Source organism: Oncorhynchus kisutch, linkage group LG5 (assembly GCF_002021735.2).
Source record: "Oncorhynchus kisutch isolate 150728-3 linkage group LG5, Okis_V2, whole genome shotgun sequence".
Taxonomy (NCBI): domain Eukaryota; kingdom Metazoa; phylum Chordata; class Actinopteri; order Salmoniformes; family Salmonidae; genus Oncorhynchus; species Oncorhynchus kisutch.
Window position 1 is genome coordinate 46,836,329 of NC_034178.2, and position 6,001 is coordinate 46,842,329.

Consider the following 6,001-nt stretch of genomic DNA (forward strand, 5'->3'; position numbering starts at 1 on the left):
CCTAACACGCACACAGCCCAAACAGCTAATGCACAGCACACTAATAACCCAAACAAAAGCTCTACTCTGTATGAGAGAACTGCCAACAAATGACAGTCAGAGAAAAGGGAGAACCATGGAGGGTTCACAGCGTGTATAAGCAGCATCTACTGAAAAATCTATGGCCTAGTTTCAGGGCTTAAAGTTGAGCCTCCCATCCCAACAAACAGTCATCATGTTCAGTCAGAACAAGACAGTCCTTTGTGAAAGACAAAACACCACAGGCCTTTATATAGTTATTCTTCGCCTGTCCTGATTATCCTTCACTTTCCTATCTGCTCCAGTCCATGACAGACAGACAGAGCCCCACTGAGAGCACCTTCACCTGCTCTAGTCCAGAGGACTACAGCGTTCCCTGTCTCAGCTCTGATGCACACTCACTTCCCTATCCGTCTGTCTGTCCCCACCTACACTATATATACAAAAGTATGTGGACACCCCTTCAAATTTGTGGTTTCGGGCTATTTCAGCCACACCTGGTGCTGACAGGTGTATAAAATTAATCACCTAGCCATGCAATCTCCATAGACAAACATTGGCAGTAGAATGGCCTTACTGAATAGCTCAGTGACTTTCAACAGGGCACCGTCATAGGATGCCACCTTTCCAACAAGTCAGTTTCTCAAATTTCTGCCCTGCTAGAGCAAAGTACGTTCATCTCTAGGAGACAGAATGGTATTCCTGAGTGGTATGACGGAGGTGTTTATACTTGCATACTATTGTTTGTTGTTTGTACAGATGAACGTGGTACCTTCAGGCATTTGGAAATTGCTCCCAAGGATAAAAAAAAATTCTGAGGTCTTGGCTGATTTCTTTTGATTTTCCCATGATGTCAAGCAAAGAGGAACTGAGTTTGAAGGTAGGCCTTGAAATAGATCCACAGGTACACCTCCAATGGACTCAAATTATGTCAATTAGCCTATCAAAAGCTTCCAAAGACATTACATAATTTTCAGGAATTTTCTAAGCTTTTTAAAGGCACAGTCTACTTAGTGTATGCAAACTTCTCACCCACTGGAATTGTGATACAGTAAGTTTTACTGAAATAATCTGTCTGTAAACAATTGTTGGAAAATTAGATGTAGATGTCCTAACCGACTTGCCAAAACTATAGTTTGTTAACAAGAAATTTGTGGAGTGGTTGAAAAACGAGTTTTAATGACTCCAACCTAAGTGTATGTAAACTTCCGACTTTAACTGTAGCTGTCTTCAAAAAAGAGTAACTTGCTCATATACATACTTTGCGTCCTTCTCCACCCCGGCGGTCAAGTTTAGTTTAAACCTAATACATGCTGTAATTTTCAAACAACTTTTTATTAACACACCGCTCCATAATCCTGAGGACATTGTCCTGGACAGAGGTTCTCCCAATTGAAGACAGCTTGGCACTCTTAAATAAAGAAAGCTAAATGTAAGTATGTGTAGAGGCAATAAAGGCCAATTAAATATTCTCTTGTTCAAAAGTTATATGTCTGTCATATGATTCCTGCAACAAACAGTGTTAGAAATTGGGGTAATTGGCAAATATTTTCCTCCTCTCTGCAACTGCGCACATGTTTGTGTGAGCGACAGGGAGAATGAGAGAAATGGGAGAAACTTTACATGAGTCACCAAGGGAGTTGTCTGTTGAATCAGGATACAAGGGTTGTATAACTGGATAAAAAGGCAAGTTAAAATGAAAAAAATGTGCGTTACAAATGTGAATTATTAGAAGCAGCGGTATTTCAATTGGATCTACTTACACTACAATCTTAGAAAAAAGGGTTATTCTGCTGTCCCCTTAGGAGAACCCTTTTGGATTCCATGTAGAATTCTCTGTTGAAAGGGCCAAGCACTGCTGTAGAAGCCATGCATCAGGTCATTGACATGTTTCAGGAACTGTAAAGACTGAGACAATTCATGATTAACAATTACCAAAGGTCTTCACTAAGTTAGACTTAGCCTAGCAAGTACATTGACTATGTTTCCCTGAGCAATCTGGCAGTCAGGCAGACAGACGGAGAGAGATAGAGAGCAATATAGACAGCAAAACAGGCTATTTAAATGTATTAGTCAGCAGGCTGGATAACTTCTGTACTCCTTCCGTTTGTTCCTCCTCCACCCTTCCATCCAAGCCAGAAGATTCCTGTAAGTTAAGAGAATCAAGAATTGAAAAGGCAGTTGAGAGGTGCAATGTCAGATTGAGTGTTGAGGGGGAACAGGGATAGGCTAAATGTATCCTATTGTCAAATACAAAATGCATAAAAATACAGGGATCTCTGATTAATCAAGAAAATCTTCACATCCATTTTCGGGGGTACACGTTTCAAGAATTAGGCTAGTTTACTGTCTCACACACACGATCAATGTTTCGTATATGTGTATTTATGTACCATCTCTCTCTCTCTCTCTCTCTCTCTCTCTCATACACACACACAGCTAGCATGACAATATTGACATGATGACAATCATTTCTATAAGTTATTGTGATCATAATCATCATCTCTCGCCCCTCCTCTCTCTCACACAGAACACACACACATAGCTAGCACGACAACGTTGACCTGACGTGTTCTAAAGTTATTGTGAACCTCATCTCTCTCTCACACAGAACACACACACATAGCTAGCATGACAACGTTGACCTGACATTTTCTAAAGTTATTGTGAACCTCATCTCTCTAACACACACACACGCAGAGAACAAACACACATCTACTATCATTGACTAAACAGATATTAAAATGTCAAAATGTTAGCTAGCTAGCTACAACCAACGCCTACAACAAGTAGAAATTAAAACGTACCATGTCCATGGACGATTAGCCAGAGAGCTAACATTACCTAGCTAAAATGAATGCAATACAAATTGGGTTTTGTAAATCCTGGTGGATTGTAGTATGATGTTGAAATAAAATACATAGGCCTACGTGTTCTTTGTTAAGTTCTGACAACAAATGTAGTTAGTCATAATAGAACTTCAAAACATAATTCAGTGGAACAGAAGAAAATGTGCAGCCCAATAAACACTGCTATTAGCTAAGAAAAAAAGGATTACCATTAGAAGCCAACACACACAGCAAGCTACCAGATATAATTAATTAAACAACCATTATTTAATTGAACTGCAGTTATAGTGCATTTTAACAGCAGTGCATTTTTGTAAGGGTATCCTGTATAATTGTGCATGTTTATCTTACATGCTGGTAGCCTAAAACAAATGTCATGGAAGTAAATGTGCACTTTCAATTGGGTAACTACGAAAAACACTGCAATGCCTGTAGTAAAAGCAAAAGCATTTATAGCATTGGCGATTCTCTAAAGCAGCATTTATTTTTCAACTCGAAGCAATGAGCCCAATCAGTCATCCATGACTCCAAAATAAAAATACATAAAAAAACAACAGATTAGGGTAATTAGTTGTCCAATTTCCGCTAGATGTGCCAACTGCAAAGTCAGAATTGGCTATATTGTAAAAGTGTATAAGAGCAAAAATTCTGACCCTTTACTATGAGACTTGAAATTGAGCTCAGGTGCATCCTGTTTCCATTGATCATCTTTGAAATGATTCTACAACTTGATTGTATCACGTTTTAGGGAAGACCCAGATGCAGACAGTGTCGAAGTAACAAAAGTTTATTACTAGAACAGGGACAGGCAAAACGACGGGTCAAGGGCAGGCAGACGTCAATAATCCAAATCAGAGTCAAAAGGTACAGAACGGCAGGCAGCGTCAGGGCAGGCAGAATGGTCAAAACCAGGAAAACTAGTAAACAGGAACTATAGAAAAAGACAGGAGCAAGGGTAAACCCGCTTTTAGGCTTGACGGACAAAACGAACTGGCAACAGACAAACCGAGAACACAGGTATAAGTACACTGGGGATAATGGGGAAGATGGGCGACACCTGGAGGGGATGGTGACTAGCACAAACACAGGTGAAACAGATCAGGGTGTGACAGATTGGAGTCCACCTGTGGTATATTCAATTGATTGAACAAGATTTGGAAAGGAACACACCTGTCTATAAAACGTCCCACAGTTGACAGTGCATGTCAGAGAAAAAACCAAGGCACGAGGTTGAAGGAATTGTCCTTAGAGCTCCAAGACAGGATTGTGTCGAGGCACAGATCTGGGGAAGGGTACCAAAAAATGTCTGCAGCATCAAAGGTCCCCAAGAACAAAGTGGCCTCCATCATTCTTAAATGGAAGAAGTTTGGAACCATCGAGACTCTCCCTAGAGTTGGCCGCCCGGCCAAACTGAACAATCGGGGGAGATGACTCTGGCCTTGGTCAGGGAGATGACCAAGAACCTGATGGTTACTCTGACAGAGCTCCAGAGTTCCTCTGTGGAGATGGGAGAACCTTCCAGAAGGACAACCATCTCTGCAGCACTCCACCAATCAGGCCTTTATGGTAGAGTGGCCAGACAGAAGCCACTCCTCAGTAAAAAGCACGTCAGCCCGCTTGGAGTTTGACAAAAGGCACCTAAAGGACCCCCAGACCATGAGAAACAAGATTCTCTGGTCTGATGAAACCAAGATTGAACTCTGTGGCCTGAATGCCAAGCGTTGCGTCTGGAGGAAACCTGGCACCATCCCTATGGTCAAGCATAGTGCCAGCATCATGCTGTGGGAATGTTTTTCAGCGGCAGGGACTGTGAGACTAGTCAGGATCGAGGGAAAGATGAACGGAGCAAAATACAGAGAGATCCTTGATGAAAAACTGCTACAGAGTGCTTCGGAACCTCAGACTGGGGCAAAGGTGTTCACCTTCAGGACAAGTCTTTGAATTGCTTCAGTGGCCCAGCCAGAGCCTGGACTTGAACCCGATCTAACATGTCTGGAGAAACCTGAAAATAGCTGTGCAGCAACGCTCCCCATCCAACCTGATGAGTGTTTGAGAGAATCTGCAGAGAAGAATGGGAGAAACTCCCCAAATACAGGTGTGCCAAGCTTGTAGTGTCATATCCAAGAAGACTCGAGGCTGTAATCGCTGCCAAAGGTGCTTCAACAAAGTGCTGAGCAAAGGGTTTGAACACTTATGTAAATGTGATATACATTTGCAAAGATTTCTAAAAATCAGTTTTTGCTTGGTCATTATGGGGTATTGTGTGTAGATTGATGAGGGGGAAAAAACAATTTCATCCATTTAGAATAAGGCTGTAACGTTAAAAAAAAAGTGGAAAAACACTTTCCGAATGCACTGTATGTGAGAGACTTTATAAAATGTATTTCTCCTTTATTTAACCAGGTAGGCCAGTTGAACAAGTTCTCATTTACAACTGCGACCTGGCCAAGATAAAGCAAAGCAGTGCGACACAAACAACACAGTTACACATGGAATACACAAACGTACACAATCAAGAGTCAAGAATCAAGACGCATCAAGAGACACCAGAATGCCACATTTCAACTGATATCATGTAATTAAATCAACGGAAACCTATTCCGATAGTTCTCAGGCTCTACATGGCCTTATTTGGATGTACCATGCAATCACATTTTCTCTTTTGGACACAGAAACACACACACCCTGTACAGCAGTAGTGCCACCCTGTGGAAGATAAGTAAACGGCCGATCTAAACTGTTTCGTATACTGTCTTTAACATTACTACCACTGCCAAAGTTCTAGTTTTAGGAATACGAATATGTGATTGAGCTTGTTTTTCACCCAGGTCAGTATAAATGTTTGAAGTCAATCTGCATTATTTTAGACATGATCAGTGACTGTACCCGACTCTTTCGCAGTCTTATGATTGCTATTTTATCCTTCAAACGATTTTACTACACTTCTTCTTCCCAACCACTTGATTTTCATAAACCCTCCACTCATCAAAATCTTTAGGGAACAAAAATTATACTGCTAGTGGGCTGCAGCCTAAATGAAACCATCTTTGATGAATACAAGGGCAGCCTAGTTTAGTAAAAATACAACACTGGTGAAAAGGGAATTGCCAAGAGTGTGCAACAAATCATTGCAT